Below are 19,710 nucleotides of genomic sequence, written 5' to 3'. Positions count from 1 at the left end.
GCCTTGGAATTAGGAGCATTCCTTATTCCCTGATCCAAGTCCAGTGGCCTTTCATCCACGTGGCAAGTATTAGGATACTGATCACTGGAAGGCCCCCCTTTCCACCTGAGGACAGTCCTAGCAGGAATTGAGTAGTTTAGTGACAGTTGGTCTATTGTACTTAGAGCAGGATAGAAACCCCAAATTGGCTTTGAACTTCTGGCTTAGGTAGGGCTGTAACTCAAGACTCCTACAACCGTCACCTCAAATTGTCTTGAGGTAACGACGATAGAAATACTTGGACACAGAACAATTATCATTTCTGAAGGATTTGTGACTAAAATAAGAATATCTGCACAGAAGTATTTGGCCGTTGATCCACATACGTGCACATACATATACTTACACAGTATTTATAGTTACCATTTAGAAAAGAGACTCAGACAAGGAAACAGTGCACATGGCCGAGGTCAGCACCTAAGATAAAAAACTGCCCCAAAGAATCACTGCTCTGGTGTTATACTTAAAGTCACCATCTCAGAGAATTTCTGCAGTCTAGTTTGTCAAAAATGAAACTGAAATTAAAAAAAAAAATCAATATACAACATCTGAGAAAATACAAGTGATGGGGAGCAGTCCAGGAGGGAAGTTCATTGTGTGGGGGAGCTCTGGAGGGATTGGGTGGGGGGGCTGCTGGAATTCATACAAAGCTCCAGGAAGAAAAGAGTAGAATTTTCAGGGGAGAAAAACTCAGCATATGGGAGACCTATCATAGTTCAGGTGGCTGGGGCTGTAAAGGGCGTCAGATTACTGAGGGGAAGGGGAAGAGAAGGCTTTGAACTACATTATTGAGACAAACAGACACACAGGTACAGAAACGATATATAGAATTCTAGAGCCCTAAGTGGACTTTAGTATTCCAAAGGGGTAGTCGGTCCTTAGGGTCATCTCCTGGAATCCAATTCCAATAATTCTGAGCGTTTATGGTATCTAGATTCTGATACTGGGACAAATCAAAGCCTAGATGAGACTTTAGTGTGGCCCATGAATAATATACACCATATTTTCAAAACACAAAAGAGAAACTAATCTAGATTATAATGGCCTCAGCAAAATACAGGATAAAACTCTAAAAATCAAACTTTTTTTTAATTTAAAGAAATCTGTGGAAGTAACACTTTCAAAGATTGACTATATATAAAATATTTGAGTTTATACAGATACACATGAGATATATGAAGCCGATGATCAGACAATTTTTAGATAAATCCACTGGAGGGACACAACATGCATTATTACAGTGTTATCTGATTTGATATTACATGGTCTTACCCCAATGGGCTCATTCACATGGGCTCTGGGTAGCAGAGGTTCAGACTCAGGAATCAAGAGCAGAGTTTGAATCCTACCTCAGGCAATTATTGATCAGGGGATCACGAGCAAGTCATCTAACCAGTAAGGCTGTTCTTCCTTCTTTCCAAAAAGTAGACAAGGTCTCCTATCTCCAAAGATTTTGGTTTATATGTAGCTTTTTGCAAACCTGAAAAGTGTTGTGTAAGTTTAGCTATTATAATTATTATAATAAAATTTATATAACAAATGAGAAAGGTAATTATAAGGGAGAAGGGGAATTTATACAACTAGAAATCAAAATATATTCCAAAGTAACAATCAAAACCATGTAATATTTATAGCAATGAAATAGTAAGTCACCATAAGTGGAACCAAATTTATATAACACAGAGTAGCTCAGTATACCCAAAGAAATGAGAGAGGGATGTTAATCAATACACAGGAAAATTGGGGAGCAAATAGCATATGGGGGAAATGGCATCAGATATAAATCATATCCATCTCTCAATGAATTACAAATGCATGGCATTTACTTTAAAACTATCATCCTACATTATAGGACACAATAGAATGCTCTATCATAGTTATATACAGATGGAAAATTCTGAGCTAATCATCAAATACAGCAGTGTATAAGAGATAAAATAAATGGGTTTCATTGTAAAAGGCTGGCAAGAAAATATAAAGATTGGGAAACTTAAAAGGTCAAAGGTTAGAAATATGCAAGTATCAAAACACAAATCACTAACACAGAAGAGTAAAACTAATGAAAAATGTAAACATTGTACACGACAGTAATGCTGGTTGAGGTGGGGCAAAAGAGGCACCTTGTGAGTGATGGGGCTATTATAAATTGATATTGCATGCTTTCATGCATAAATAACCATAATCCCATGGTGGGATTATGCCTTTCAAGGGAACAAAAGACCCAATTGTAAAATATACATGTAGCAGTGTTATTTATAACAAAAAAGCCCAAGGAACACAACAGTTGGGGAAGAGCTAAGCAAATTATGATAATCTGAATGTGTGGTGAAATATATGGTACTTTTTTTTTTAATGTGGAAAGATATAAAATAATAAAGCAAAATTAAAATAAACATTTATATTGATTGTGATTAGCCAAACTAGAAACACCAGGGGTAAGCTCACAAATGTTCCAAAGAGGGTGACTGATCTGGCTTTTTAGAGAGAACAAAAATCATCCTAAATAATAAAATAAAAAAAGCCTGGTTTAGTCGTTTCTAATTATTTTATATATAGGTTAACAGTAGAGGGAAAAACTTACGAAGTCCCATTTCAGAAAAAGAAATTGAACAAATCATTAATGGATTCACAAGTGAATTCTACCAAACATTTAAAAAACAATTAATTCCAATACTATGTAAACTATTTGGAAAAATAGGTAAAGAGTCCTACCAAATTCCTTCTATGACACAAATACGGCACTGATCCCTAAATCAGGAAGAGCCAAAACAGAAAATTACAAACAAATCTCCCTAATGAATATTGATGCAAAATTTTTAAATAAAATATTAACAAAGAATTTATAGCAACTTATCAGCAGGATAATATACTAGACCAAGTGGGATTTTTATACCAGAAATGCAGGGCTGGTTCAATATCAGGAAAACTATTACCATAATGGACTCTTATCAATAACAAAACCAAAGGAAACCATGAGAATCTCAATAGAAATGGAAAAAGTTTTGACAAAATACATCACCCCATTCTATCAAAAACATTAGAGAGCATAGGGATAAAGGGAGCTTTCCTTAAAATAATAAGCAGTTTCTATCTAAAACCTACAGCAAATATAATTTATAATGGAAAGAAGCTAGAAGCATTCCCAATAAGATCAGGAGTGAAACTAGAATGCCCATTATCACAACTATTATTTAACATTGTACTAGAAATATTGGTTTTAGCAATAAGAAAAAGAGAGGAACTAGAAAAGGCAAGGAGGAAATAAAACTATTATTCTTTGCAGATATGATAAGTATCATCATCATTATAGAAAATCCTAAAAAATCATCCCAAAACCTACTGGAAATAATTCACAGCTTTACTAAGTTGCAGGATATAAAATAAACCCACACAAATCAGCATTTCTATATATTACTGACCAAGCTCATCAGCAAGAGATAGAGAAATTCCATTTAAAATTACTGTAGACAAAATAAAATACTTGGGGGAGGGGGATCCTACGTGCCAGGACAAACTCCAGAGCTATATGAACACAGTTGCAAAACACTTCTCACACAAATAAAATCAGATTTAAACAATTGGAACTGGTTCAGTGCCATGCCATTCTATCAAAACATTATTTTATAGAACTAGAAAAAAATAAAATTTATCTGGAAGAACAAAAGATCAAGAATATCAGGGGAATTAATGGGAAAAAAATACAAAGGATCATGGTTTAGCAATACCAGACCTAAACAACATTACATTACAAAGTAGCAATAATCAGAATCATTTGGTACTAGCTAAGAAGTAGAGTGGTGGATCAGTGGAATAGATTAGATACACATGACACATTTAAAGCAAGGCCTATAATATTTGATAAACCCTCAACTCCAACTTCTGGAATAAGAAATCAGTATTTGACAAAAATTGCTGGGAAAACTGAAAAGCAATGTCAGAGACTTGGCATAGATCTACATCTCACACCTCATACTCAAAATGGATACATAATTTGAGCTTAAAGGATGATACTGTAAACAAGTCAGGAAATAAGGGACACTTGACTTATCAGATCTTTGGAGAAGGGAGGAATTTATGACCAAAGAAGAACTAGAAAACATTATGAAACGCAAAATGGACAATTTGGATTACAGTAAATAAATGAATTAATTCATAAATAAGTAAACATTTATAAATAAATTAAATAAAAATACAGTAATTTTTTTTTTAATTTGCAAACAAAACCAACAGAAATAAAATTAAAAGGAAAGTACAGATTTTTGCTGGGAAAAATCTTTACAGGCAGTATTTTTGATAAAGGTCTCATTTCTAAAATATATAAAGAATTTTGTCAGATTTATAAGATTACAAGTCATTCCCCAATTGATAAATGGTCAAAAGGATATGAACAGGCAATTTTCAGATAATGAAATTGAAGCCACATATAGTTATATGAAAAAATGTTCTAAATCACTATAGAGAAATGCAAATTAAAACAACTGACATAACACCTCACATCTCTCAGACTGGCTAAAATGACAGGAAAAGATGATAAATGTTGGCGGGGATGTGGAAAACTGGGATACCGATGCATTGTTGGTGAAATGATCCAACCATTCTGGAGAGCAATTAGAACTATGCCCAAAGAGGTATAAAATTGTATACTCTTTGACCCAGCAATACTATTACTGGGTTTGTATTCCAAGGAAATCATAAAGGAGGGAAAAGGACCTACACATGCAAAACCATAGCAATTCTTTTTGTGGTAGCAAAGAATTGGAAAAGGAGCAGATGCCCATCAATTGGGGAATGGCTGAACAAGTTGTAGTACATGAAGGTAATGGAATAATATTGTGTAAAAAATAATGAATAAGCTGACTTTAGAAAGGCCTGGAAATAGTTACATGAACAGATGCTGAGAGAAACAAGCAGAACCAGGAATACATTGAACACGGTAACAGCAAAATTGTACTAATGATCAACTAAGAAAGGCTTGTTTCTTCTCAGTGGTTCAGTGATTCAAGGCAATCCCAATAGACTTTGGACAGATAATAGCATCTGTCTCCAGAAAAAGAACTAAGGAAACTGAATGCAAATCAACACATGTTATGTTCACTTTTGTTTTTCCAATTTTTCCCTCTCAACAATTCATAGAGGAATATGAACTAAGACAAAATAATTTTAAAAATAAAATAATTGTATGTATAACAACAAAAAAAGATTTTATATCCTAAAATTACCAGTCTTCAAGTAAAGTATAGCTTGAAACCAAATATCTTCACACTTGAGGCTCAAGGTCAGTGCCCATTAGGGAAGGCCACAAAGAGGCCATCTTTGAGCTAGACTTCACAAAGCTTGGGGAAGAATTCTACCTTCAGAGAACAGAGGCTGGGGGCCTGGGAGGAGGCTGCATGGCTGAGTTCATGGAGCTCAGAATAAGCTTTTTTAAAAACCAAAACGAAATAAACACATTTACAATCTCCTCTGTACACTATGCTATTTAGGCAACCCCTGACCTGAATACTGATAGGAAACAAAAGCCTGAGTACCGTGTCCTATTACAATTACAGGAATCTCAAAATACACGTGCCAATAATGGGGGAAAGGCTAAGTAAGTCACGCTAGCCTGCGTGGGTGCCATGAGAAAGAGCAAATAAAGATTAAAAAATAGAAGTACCGTGAACACATACCATGAAACCAAAGTGAATCTGAAAGAATAAATGCAAATAAAAAAATTACGAGAAATGTTGCTGCTAATTAAAGAAAAAACTGCCATTTAAAATGAAACTTTTTCTTTTTTTCTATTTTACTTTGTTAATGCTCTGAAATTACCAATCACATAAAAAAGTAGAGGGGGGTGTCTCACCGTACAACAGAGGTGGAAGAAGTGAAGACCAATGGAGGCATCATAATAAATTCAGTTTTAAATACCAAAACATCATACAGGTAACATGTATACACTGGGACAAGGGACAAGATGACCCACAAAACACATGGCCCCCATAGTAGGCAGGACCTGGAATAGCCAGGATGAGATCTAGCAGATCAATGCAGATCAGAGGAAGATTAACACAGATTATTATCCAACATTATTTGAGAAGTACAAGGGAGGCTGAAATCGAGTGTTGTGAGAAGTCTAAAGGGGAAGGGGGTCGCTCAAACTGAGGGTTCGGAGATCACAAGGCCTAGGGAAGGGGCTGAAAGCAGAGCATCTAGGGGAGCTTTTACCAGTCCAGTCTGGCTGAGGCCATAAAGTAATGGAGGGCTCTAAATCACATAAGAAGGTAAGGGAAGGTAAAGTTTCTGAGCAGCACTGTAGTAACTAAAGTGAAACTAAAAGCACGTTAGAGTAGCCAACAAATCCATTATCAAAGTGCTGAGAAACAGAAATTATTACTGAATGACAGGAAAACTGGTAATGGGAATTGGCAAAATGGGATCCACAACACACTCCAATATATCACAAATGTACATGTAATTCCCATGGAACTTTTGTTTAAAAAAAAAAAAAAATTCCATCGGGGAGAAATACTTAATAAACAACTCCTGCATTTATATTTTTTCACTTCAGTATTTGTCCATTAAGCTACATTCTAGAGCATAACAGGGAGAAGACAACATGGATGACTGTGGGAAGCAGCATTAGTTTCAAGGGCAGAAATCCTAGAAATGCACACGTGTGACAACTGGGAAATGGCCTGAACTGTACCATCCGAATGACATCATTAATATACCATAAGAAAGTATAAATATGAATGAAATAAAACATGGGGAGACAAGAAATATAACAGAGCCAACATTAACACTGACTCATATTATATAAACTCCAGAAAAAATTATAAATGGTAAAAAGAAGGAATCTTAACCATTCTGGATTATTAAGACAGTAAAAAATCTACCATAATCAAGCAAGTCTGGTTTTGTACTTGGCTTTCTAATACTCATTGCTGAAATCTTGGGGTCCTAAAGGTAGGGAGCATTGAGCCACAGCCATATTAAAGAACACAGTTGTGTTCACACACACACACACACAACACACACACACAGAGTGAACCTAAGGCAGTAAATGGACTCGCTCACTTCCTGGCAACACTAACAGGAGGAAATCTTGGAAATGAGTTCCACGATAAATAATAACATGGGATAGGGTCCTCTATGGTCATTCCATGAGATTCAATTTCAACACCGTGAAGCATTTCCTGTTCATGGATCCTTGCACTGACAACTTGGAGAAATAAAAAAAAGTCTGATTATAGCCAGGCCCTGACCCGAACTGTGACCATGGGGTAAAAACCACGGCACTGATACCATAAACAAAGAGACAAAAACACACCTGATGAAAACACGGTGCTAGCCAGCTGTGGCAAAAACCAGGAGCCAAGTAGCCCAACTGTCCACAATTCTTAGCAGTTTTTAACTAAAATCGCCAAGAAGAAATTGAGTGAAAAGCCATTTACAACAGCAGAATCTATGAAGTATTTGGGCAAGAAACATGATAGACCTTCAGTCAACTCTACCAGTTTTAAAGGAATAATTAAATTGGACAATCAAACCCAGGGACCAAAATCATTGAGTTTTGCTGCTTGCATAGCAATATAGCTTCTGCAATAATTAGAAATGGTATATCAGATATATACATATACATCTATATATAGCTGTGATATATGCATACACATAAGATATAAACAAGAAATGAGCAGTGAATCAAACTAAATAACTACATTAATAAATCAAAATAAAAAGTGTAACACTGATGATCATTTAAATTACCAAAACACCAAGGAAAGGATCTAATGGATAGGAAAAATGAGATATATTTCACTATATATTCCAACAAACTGCAAAAGTGACCTGAAGAATCACCATAAAGAAGTTTTCAAAAACTATAAACCAACAGTTACATGGAACTGTTTAGACCTGCAGAGAATTCAGATAAAAAACCCCACGACTAGAACCGGTAAAGTGTCTCTGATAGAGCCATGGCAAGAGAGGCACATCATAACCCTGCTGGGGCAGCTAGGAACTGACCTCATTCTTATTGAAACATGGGATAGCATAATGAGAAATGACGTTATTTCTTAAATGGCAGGAAAGCCATGATAACTGCAATATGACAGAACATTGAAATGAGAATCATGAAAAAAGAAAACGTGGGAAGGTAATCACATTTTATAGAACCAAAGTTATATTCACACTGACCACTGATTATATAAACTCTTGAGTAGGGAGAACATAAATGTTGGTTGGTTGATGCTTATTAAAGAGAATAAAAATCTACCACAATTAGTGGAAGGCTTCTCTTTAAAAACTTATATCCTACAATTACCAATTTAGGTTAGAGCTAAAACCAACTTTTGTTTGGTGAGGCCCAAGAAAGGTCACTCTGCATGAAGTGGAAATGTACAGCTTGAGCAAATTCTGTGCTATGGGGAAGGGAGAGAGAGGGCACAAAGTGGCCAGGTAAGCCAAAAGCACCTGGGATTTACCAAAAATAGCATGAGACATAAAACCTATTTATCTAAAAACATCATGTGAAAAGTATAAGGAGTAGAAGAAACCAAGGGCTGAGGGGAGCTCATCCGCTGGGATTGGAATAGCTACAAAGCATAAAGAAAACATTAAATTTTAGAGAAGCAGAGCATGTGGGAGACCCCGACAGGGCAGTCCGTCTGGGGCTCTAAAGGGAGGTGGGACCAGATCATGGGGCAAAGAGAGGCTTTGAATCAGACATACATAAGGAAAGGACCCATGGGATTTCAGAAGAATAAATGGATTCTGATCTTACTCTAGAGACAGCACTCCCAATACTAAGGAGAATGTGCTCCCTTCAGAGAAAAAGGAATATGATCTTTACGGTATACCCAAGGCGCAGGGTCTTTACAGTACCCCATGGGACTCTCATGCACGTATGGTTAGCAGCAAATCAAAATCAGATCACCCACAATCTGTGGGACTACAGCGACCGATACAGTACATTATCCACAGACAATAATGTAATGGACCTGGAGCAAGATAGTAACTTCAGCAGAAACAGGATTAGGATAAAACCACAAACACCAGTTTTAAAAAATATTGTTCTCTAACAAATAAAAAGGAAATTGGTGAAAATTAATTTACGATAATCGACTGAACAATTCACAAACATTTGGCTTATAATCACAACTCTTAAGTCTAAATTTTTAAAAAAGAACTATGGGAAGAAATCACATGATATTAAAGCAGATCCAAAAGAATATTCACTAGTCAGAATTATACCCACTACAAATACCTGGGGGGGAACAAAACTAGCCACAAGGGGATAATGCAGTTAAAAGAGAATAAAATTATGCTTCTAAAAACAAAACTCTCCCTACTTACAATGCCGATTTTATATTGCCTTCTCTTAGCAGTGTCCTTAAATTACTTTACAGACTAACACCATTTTGGCTCCTGCCTCTTGCATTTATTAGCCAAGTAACAGCAAGTCACTTAAACCTCTCTGGGTCTCAGTTTCCACAGTCATGAAATGGGGATTATAAGGATCAACTGAAGTCACCTAAATAAAACTCTCTGAAAAACTTCAAGGCTAGTCAGAGGCTATTATTATTATTCACAATGAGAAAGAAAACAGGAAGAAAAGGTTGTACAGCTCCATCTCAAAATCTAAAGTAGGATTAATGGAAACCAACCAGATCTGGATATAAGGTCAATGAAACATGGTATTACCTAAGGGGCCGGAAGGTAGAACAATCTAGCATCCTGAAGGCTTGGGGAGGGCACCCCTGGGGACTGACCCCACATGTTCCAACTTTCCAGTGAACCCAATTACCTTAGAGCTACAGGAAGGAATAAATACAATATAGGATGTAATCACAATTAAATAGGTGGGGAACCCTTAGTTATTCATCAAATAAAGCAACCGTAGGAGAGAAAATAAATGGGTTGGATGGTAAAAAAATAAAATAAAAAATCATGGCATCAAATATAAAGAATTTATAGGAATAATTTTTATTCCCCAAAAGATCTTATAAGACTCAAATGATAAAATCTGAAATAAAATTGTTAACTAATAGAAAGCATTCAAAACCACTGGGGGAATTGGCTGCTGGCGCAGCTGTGAATTGATGGACTCTCAAATGTCAGCTCAGAAATAGAGTACCAAACTCTGCCCAAAGGAAATGATATGGAGGGGAGGGCCTTGTTGGACAGGGTGGAAAGCAAATCCTACTGACCCCACAAGCCATACTCTCTGAATGAGACCGGTATTCTAAAGGAAACAGTACAGATTTAAAAAGTTTAAAAATGAACAAATATTAGTTCCAGCCAAAATCATAAGAACTACAAACACGGGAAAACATACCTGTAATGAGGGGGATGACTGGTACTACTTTACCATATTGTGTTCGATTTTGTGATGATTTTTTTTCCAACTTCTTACAGTCTAAAATTAACTCAACTACATAGACCTCTAAACCAAAGCCTGCCACTTGAGGCCCAAAAACGGTCACTAGTGTCCGAGTGGGGGTGCGAGAGGGCAGGATCGTAGGAAGCGGCAGCATTGGGGTTGTTTTGTAGAGCTTGGGGTGCCTGAAGGCCACTGGGCCCAGGAGTCAAAGGAGGTAAAAGAGACAAATCACTTTGGGCCTGGTCATAGATGATATCAATGAGAACATGGCCATCACCTCCTCCCTACGCCATGCTCTCTTCACACCCACTGGGACACCAGGAGGGACGATGTTCTCTCCTTGGCCTCTCACTGGGGGCACAAAGCCTGGTTGGCACGAAGACCCAGAGCTCACGAAGATACAGGTCAGAGGAAATGAGACCAAAACCCAAAATGATTAGAGAAGCACATGGAACAGAGAGCCTGAGGAAGTGGGGGAGAAGGTGTAGGAACAATGGATGATCTCAGAGATTGGAACCCAGCATATGGGAGACCCTGATCTGGGAACTGGAGACGGCATTGGATCACGGTGGGCAGCAGGCTTAGAATCGCCTTAGGACCAAGTCTGGGTACACACACGTTACCAAAAGGACATTACCAGGGCAGTAAATGGGGAACAGTGCCCCCCACAATCACAGCAACACCATGAACAACACAATCTCTTCAGAGAAGGAAAATAATTTGATCTCCTTGGAAGTATTCAAAAGGTCTAGGTCTTTATGGTCATTTCAGAGGATTCATTTCCAGTAGGGACAGTTCTGATAATCTCAAATCCTTTATCCCCAGAAAGTCAGTATTCCTGGTTATCCCATAGCATTAAATCCCATTATTATAAAAAGAAACCTAATCATGACACAGGAATAAGGAATAAAAACAGGATATTGAGTAATTTATCAACATTTCTTGATCATTCTCTAGCAAAAGGACCACAATTAATTCAAAGAAAGAGCATTTATAACAGGACATAATAAAATACATGTATGATACCTATTTTTTAGAGATAAATTTATCACAATTTTTAGAAAAACAAACTGGACAGAGTCTACCTGGCACCCAGGCTTACTTGTTGTCTCAGTATCCACGGCCTATTTATGAATGAAATACAATTTAAGCAACAAATCAAGAGGCAGAGTAAAAAAAGGATTAAAAGGTTTATACAACCAGGTTTCAAAATTACTCACAGTACAAAAAAACCTATCTAATAATAGATATACATTGGGAAAGGTCAATGAACCAAAATCAAGAAGGCTTAAATGGAAGTACACACGTACATCATGTGATAGACTAAAATACCAAAGCACTAGAGGGGATGCGTCATTCAGAGAAGGAAACCAAAAGTTGTGTATTGTTACGGTGGTCGTCCTTTGTTTTAGGAGACCAAAATGACTTCACTATATTAGGGTTACAGTATGTCCGACTCTGGCTGATCAGCCCAATACAAGCTCAAAATGCTGTCACAGGTTGGACACGTAGTCCCCATGAACATTGGGGGTAATTTCTCTCATTTTGTACATCTCACGTTTCTTTTGGGAAAATGGAATTAGATATACCCTGCAACCAAACTGCAATTGTTTTAAATCATCATACAGAATTTAAAAAGGATTAGTAATTCAGAAAAGTGGGAAATTATCAGCTACTTAAGGCAATTGTGGTAGACAAGAAATGGATTTGTGTAACAAAACTATTTTCGATAAAGTTCCTTAAATTACCCACAATGCTAATTCACCAAATGACAAATGATCAAAAGATACAAGCAAGCTTCTAAAAAAAAAAAAAAAGTTAGAATCTACATAGAAATGTTCAAATTAGCAATAGAACTACAAACAAGAACTCAAATAATACCTCATAAATATGGGAATGAGAAAGATCACACCCAATGCTTGGAGAACCATGGTGAAAGACAATGATGGAAATTGGTCTACTTTTTTCAAGTGAAACGTGGAATCATAATAAAGAACCACAATATTCCTTGGACTTTTTTTTTTTTTTACTACAAGAATCCCATGAACTCTATTTTGCAAAAATATTAACAAGGAAAACAAAACAAAAAAGAACCTGGCTCTAGAACACATGCATAGTAGTATGATCTATAAAGAAAATAGCCAATGGAGAACCGCACAAGAGACTAGAATCTCAGTGTAAAGAACTATTTATTATTTGACCATCGTTTGGGGCGAAATTCATCTCAGGATGAATAAACTACTTCAGAGAACATGGCAGCTAGGGAGGGCTGTAGAGAAGTCTGGAAGATGTTCCCGTTTCAGATTCCTACCAGCTGTGTGACTAGTCAGGGCAGGTCAATTTTGGGGGGAGAAGAGGGTCGATTGAGGTTTGACCTAACTCCTGGGAAGAGGTTAACATTATCCTAGTTGAGCCTCACTGAGAAAGTATTTTGAAAACCTGATAAAACCTATTATTAGTTAATAAAATTTACATAAGAGGAAAAAAGGGAGATTGTTGAATTGCAAAATATTTTATAATAACCAAAATTAAATGAAGCTAATGAAACAGATTGTCAGCTTAAAATGAAAACCTGCCTAGAATGGACTGTTTGGGAAACCCAGTATCAAAGCATCGAAAAAGGGGCGAATTATTAAATAGATAGGAAAACTGATAGCACATGGAAAATGTACGAGCCACCCCTCACACTGTATGGCCAAATAAATTGCAAACTTACCGGTACATTTTTAAAGTTTTGTAGAATTAGGAGAGAAAAGATGTTTTTTTCACAATTATGCTGATGGAAAATCCTTACTTATTCAAAACAAATGGAGCAACTTATAGAGTGAATTTTATGATAAAAGTGTGACATTGAAAATAAAGAATTTATAAGAATATTGTTCATTACTCTGGGAGATGACTATAAACCACTACACAGAATTCCCAATCCCTCTATTTTTGTCCACCTGCATTTAAGAGAGAAAAAAAAAAAAAAACTACATGAAGATCAAAAGAGAATTTTAAGGATTACCAAGGAAGAGTTGTTTTTTTTTTCTCATTATATCAACAGATCTGCAAAAATTGAATTTCATCTTTGAAAGTTACAAGGGTCTCATGTGTCTTTTTAAGTCCTATTTATGCTATATTTAATAAAATGATTTTTGTGCAAAAAAACCCAAAAAACATTCATTTTCCAAGACCAAACGAGCAAAAGCTAAACAAGCAATTTTCAAAATGACAATCGGTACCTATATTAAAGCATTCCAACCAGAACACCGCAGATATCTTGGAGCCACGATTTACCCCAATATACTATGTATGCAACGTGAGCCCAAGAATATGGGAAATAAAGATAGAGAGAATAAATGCAAACCATCATTCGGGAGGGAACGATTGCTACTGTTTGTGAAAGTTCATCAAAATCTACCATTGAGAGTGAAAGATGGATCAGTACTTGTGTGGTTCACATACCAAGAATTGCCATTTAGCGCATTATGGAGCGACTGACCAAGTGCTCACTTCATTGCTGACCCTAAGAAATGAATAGTGCAGGATAATAGAGCCTCTACTTGCCCTTTCCTGGTCTTTCAGGCTGCTTCTGTCTCAGACCTCTGGGGAACCGACCTTCCTGCGTTCTCCTTCCCATCAGCCATTCTCCCTCCTAATCCCGGCTATTTTCCCTGCCTGTTTCCCTGGCCTGGACAAGCCCCCATGGGAGCATCCTCTGACTTCCTTCAAGCCTCCCCTAAAATCTCACCTTGGATAAGCTGCTCCTACAGATCTCCCTCAGTGCCATGTACATTGCTGTTGCCATATAGCCCGCTCCCACTAAAATGCCAGCTGCCCTTTTTATGGTACCTTGAACCTAGTAGGTTCTTAAATCAATTCTTGTTGATAACTTGGGAAGAAAAACAGACTATGATAATCCTATAAAAACAAACACCTGAGGGGCAGTTGGATGACACTTCCTAGCTGTCTGACCCTGGGCAAGTCACTTAACCTCAATTACCTCACCAAAAATAAATGATTGATAGAAATACCATTTATAACAGAACCCACTGAATTCCTGGGCATTCATAAAGGCAATTGCTAAACAGTTTAGAGAGATATCAAACAGCAAATATCAAAGCACATGGCTGGGTTCAGCCTGGAAGATAAATATAATATACTGAGATTGCGTCACTGATCTTGCATTGCCCCAGGAATCCACAGACTACCTTACTAAATTAAAAAAAAATTGTGTAACAAATGAAAAAGAAAATTACGGAGAAGACTTAAAACAATGAGCGAACTAATCAGCACTAGATATAAATGAGAAAATATCAATAAACATAGCGAGTGTTCAAGTAGAACTTAATCTCTGTCACAAAAAAAATAAAAAAATAAAAGGAAATCCGATTACTCAGAGGAAAATTGGTGGCAGTATTTGGGTAGATAGGTGGGGAACAGAAAAGGATGATGAACAGCACCAGATTTTCCTATTGCAAATGTTGTATCTTTAAACCAATAAAAATGAGAAAATAATAACGAATTGCTCCATCTACATATCACTGAATTAGGGAAATTTTTGCCAGTAAACAAATTAGCAGAAATGAAATGACTGAATAGTTTTGCACAAGAAAACAAAGATCTAAAAAAGGAATGACTAGAAAAAATCTATTGTAACATGCATTTCAAATAATCGTGGCATTCAGACTAAAATGGACGGTACTGTTTAAATATAAAATGGAAGTCAGGAGTTCCATCACAGGCAGGGAACCGCCCTCAGAGCCATATTTGGTAGTCTCTCTCTCGGTACATAGCATGTAGTATATAGTTTAGTAGATTGTACATCATTCAGTCTCTACAAGAACAGAAGCATTGCCTTTTTGTCTAGGTCCAACTAGCCCAGTTCTAGGAGTCAGGAGACATTTTAGACTCTAGAGAAATACACTGATGTGTACGTACATGTGGAAATCCTACTCCCAAAAACTAAAATCTAAAATAAATCAACAAAACTGAACACGCCTATTCTGCAAGTAAAAAAGAGTTTGGACCAGCCTGTCCCAGAGCCGTGGGAACCAGATCTCGGCTACTCCCAAGGATCAGAGTGGAACCCAGATACCCAACGTCTCCGGGATGCTGGTGCAAACAGCATTGCCCGACTGGACACGGAAAACCTTGACCTTGCCATCCTTCCAACAGCCCTGGCCAGCACACCCTGCCACACCTCGTCTCTAGCTACTGTTTTAAGGTACATTATGGGGTCCTGAGGCTTTTCCACAGGTTTGCACTCCAGGAGCTGGAAGATAGTCCCTGGCACACAGAGCTCAGATAGGAAGTGCCCAAGGGGCCAAGGTTCTAGATCAGGTCCAAAAGGGGAAAAGAGGTATGTGGGAGGGTTTAGAAAAGTCAGAAAGCTTCCCAGATGTGACCATATGAACTGGATCTCAAGAGTCAATTTAAGGATTTCAACATTAAAAACAACCAACTGGTCTTTCCTCAGATTATAGCGAGGTTATTAACATCTTAAAAATGAGATCAAATCCACTTCATACCATCTGGTGCTTTTCTAATTAAGTGCTAATAAACCAATGGAAAAAGCCACAATAAGAGAAGCAGAAAAATGGGATATTATCACAAGTATAGAATTTTTTTTCTACAAAAATATTGATTTGATTACCCAAAATTTCTAAATACCTCAAAAAGCAATACATCCAAAAGAAAATGCAAATAAAAGTCCATTTTTAATAAAATCTCACCTAAAACAAATTAAATTCTATTCAAGATTCATTTCTCATTATGTAATTGATCAAAAATTTGGAACCCATTGAAGTCCCATCTGAGAAATGATTCAAATGAGCAGAAATGCAAATTTAAGACTGACATATAGCACCTTATTCTATCTATGAGACCGGTCCAGGCCTGGGAGAGTGGGTTGTGAGTTGGTGAGAGGTCCCTGGCCACAAGTCTGGCACAAAAATGTGTAAACTCAATAGATAGGAAAGCTTTAAAAGTTTGGAACCTAAGTATTTTGTCCTAACACTTTCCACTCTTACCCAACAATTGGAGTCTACTTGGAAAAGCCTAAAAGTTGTACGGCAGTTATAAAGAGCCAAAAACTTCCCAGTGCGGTCACAGAACAGCCGTAGCACAGAAATGTCATAGTGTGGTGTATTATAGCTAAACACGGCCACATCATTGCCATAAGAATATCATATAATAAATGCTGGTATCACACCTTTTGAAGCACGGGGAGATAAGACCGTGGGGGGTGGGGGGGATTGTAGCATCTGGCAGCAGACACGGGTCAGGTTAGGGTAAGGCCGGATGCAAGGACAAGTGGGAGGGGAGGCAGGAATAGGGAACGAGTGACCCGTGGCCACCAAGAAGCCCGTAAGGCTCGAGACCATGGGGTACAGGAGAGAACAGGACAGAGAAGGCTGAAGCAGCAGGGTGAATGCCACAGACTGGAGGTCTGCAAACACACAGAGGCCATCACCTCACAGTGGGGGCTCCAAGGAAGGAGACTGGCCTAGGATCACAAAGAAGTACAAGAGCCGCCTTCCCCGGGGGCCAAAGGGGACCCCAGCTCAGACAAGGCAGAATGGCCTGTGAATGGGGGGGGTCCCACAGTGGGGGGAAGGTCAAGGGAGAGGGAAGGCCCTGGCACACCTGACCCAACCTCCTGGGCACCGGTAAGGGGCCGCAGAGGCAGGCTGAGTAAAGCTGGTGCAGAGGGAGGGAAACAGACCCGCTCAGCACTGACCCAGATTGCTAAAACATCCTAACAATCCCAAGGACCCACAAGTGGGATGATGGGGACCGTCAAGTCAATCTTGGCAAAGGAAAGGCCTGTGCTGAGCGGGATCGAGCACAAGAATTCCAAGTTAAAAGCCTGCTGCGGTGACCAGGAGAGAGCCAGACCATAAAGGGAGAGGGGGGGCGGGGGCAGCAAGACAAGGACCAGACTCCGGCCTAACAAGGCCCAAGCCTTTCCTGTTTGTCCTCATCTCCCCAGGGGTGGGATTGCAGAAGTGCAGGCACTAGGACCAGTGCTTCACAAGCTAACCTTCCCCATAGAGGAACACAAAGATCTCCACAGTACTTGACACCAGGAGGGCCAGTACGTTCAGTCAATAGCAGATTTTTTTTTTTCTACATGGAAAATACCAATCGGGAAAAGTAGTGTTCTCAGGCGGAGTGTAACGGTGGGGGAAGGTGAGGAACCCGGTAGACAGGGTGCACTGGGCTGACAGAAAGGTCCCCAAGGTTACCATTTGTCCCCAACACCCGGACAATTCACCAAGGCCAGAGCCTTCAACTCATCTGATGGTTTCAGAAACCACAATCACTTATGCATCACAACTATTGAAAAGTTTTCCAACTTTTTGTTTATCTCACCCAATTCAAAAGGTACACGCCGATACTAAGACTTGTTAACATCTGACAATCCCCCCCATTACGGAAGCACAAAGCCAGTTTGATGATTTCAAAGCATCATAATGAAATTGGGGTCAAAACATTGATGTATAAAAAGTTGGCTCACCTGAATCCAGCCTGGCACTGAGGAAGGAAAAGACAATTAGAATTTACTTACTCGAGTTCTGGACTTGCTCCTGGTGGTACAGGTGGTGGAAATTGGGTTTACTTCTGACCTGGGACAAACCTCAACCATCATCCCCCTCCCCAAATGCCAATACTGCTTCATTGTTCATATTCAACCTTGACCTTGGTGTGAGGAAGATCCCAATTCAGATTCACACAAAACTTCACTTCAATTTTGGGCCATTACACACTGGCCAAAACATCTCCCTTTAATAGTTTTTCAAAGTATAGGGCCCTAGACGGCCCAAAAGCTGCCAAGTGTTGGCTTTTAGTTATGAACCCGGATCTGGAACTGAGCCTGCCCCTCCCCTTCTGCCCAAGAGGCAGTGGGACAGCCAGAGTCCAGAAGCATCTCTTAAGCGCATGGTACCACAAGGAGGGAGGTTGGGGGAGAAAGAGGTCATTCTTCACAACCAAACTAAATATTACACTTTAGGACTGTCACCACTGGGCATGGATGCTGCCCAAAAGTCTCAGTCACCTCATCAGTAGCTTGGCAAACAATGTTCAGTGTTATGGAGTCCAGCTCCAAAACCCCAGCCGACAGCCACCATCCTAGATAGAATAACCAAGCCTGACCTTAGAGGCAAGGAGCCTCTGGTAACCTCTTTCAAACAGTCCCCCATGAAATTTCCCCCAGTACTTGCATTACTATATGCCCATCATGGGACTCACATTTTGTAATTACCAACAGGTTACAGTGCAATGACTTAAAAATATTCAGTTTTGTTGAAAATTACCATGGGGTGAGCTTTTCTACCTCCTAGAGCACATCATTTAGGGTCTGGACATAAAATGTCATGACTATTTTTCACCAAGGGACTCACAAATTGTACAAGTCGACTGCTTAGGAATATCACATTTCACATTGCATTAGGAAAACAAAATATCAATGCTATAACCCAAGTTTTCAGTACAAATAGACGATAAAAATACAATAGCAACATCAAACTTTTGGAAAAAACGAAAAACTTCAAAATTTTTATTTGTGCTGCTTAAGGGAGAAAAATGTTAGTCATTTACAAGTCATGGTTTATAACTGTACAAAAAGCCCAATATACTTACTTTAACCACTTACACAATTCTAGGACTATCTACACTAACATCGTGTCTTAAGTTTTGTTTGTATCACGAACCAAGACTGAAATTCACCTTTAGCCTTGCCAAGTCAACAAAACCACAAGATGGCAGCAAAGAAAATTCAAGTTGTGCTCCCTAGCCTTCAGCTTGGGAGTCACTGGCACAAAGACGCTTTAAGGCTCAGTTTTAGCAAAGGAACATGATACAAAGTCACTTAAACCCATCCTTTTCATTTTCTAAACAATTACAAGTTAAACTAGGTAAAAAGTACTGACAAAAGTTCATTGAGGTAATTTTCCAATGTACAAAATCCAATTTGCTCCTTAAAAAGTCCAATCTAGTTTTCTAACTCCCAGTTTCATTCACATTTAATTATGGTCACAATACAATTATCAGTCCCAACACATCCCTTTGTTCCCAAGTTCACAACACACGGTTCTGATGGTACTTTATTGAAAGGTTACAATGACCCACGTATGGTACAGACACAACCTGGCAGCTGATCATTATCTCCCCTCCCCCCCAGTCAACAGAGAACACTTAAAGTATTTTCAAGTCTTCAATTAACCACCACCCGTTTACCTTGATTACCATTATTAGTTTTCCTGAAACCCAACAATTTTAAAAGCCGATTCTATGTAGTTCCCAATTGTTTCCGAAAA

The 19,710-nt window shown here is 38.4% G+C and overlaps 1 protein-coding gene across 1 annotated transcript in view; it reads left to right on the top strand.

Annotated features, from left to right (window-relative positions):
* Positions 1-19,710, top strand: part of LOC127541705 (melanoma-associated antigen C1-like) — a 31,314-nt gene extending 11,604 nt beyond the window's left edge. The window contains exon 3 of the mRNA XM_051966922.1: positions 1-19,710. This exon is cut by the window's left edge and continues 9,421 nt beyond it. The gene's annotated coding sequence lies outside the window, so the exon portion shown is untranslated.

Source organism: Antechinus flavipes, chromosome 6, assembly GCF_016432865.1.
Source record: "Antechinus flavipes isolate AdamAnt ecotype Samford, QLD, Australia chromosome 6, AdamAnt_v2, whole genome shotgun sequence".
In the NCBI taxonomy this organism is placed as follows: Eukaryota; Metazoa; Chordata; class Mammalia; order Dasyuromorphia; family Dasyuridae; genus Antechinus; species Antechinus flavipes.
The sequence above is the reverse complement of the archived record's forward strand: the minus strand, read 5'-3'. Positions and strand labels throughout refer to the sequence as shown.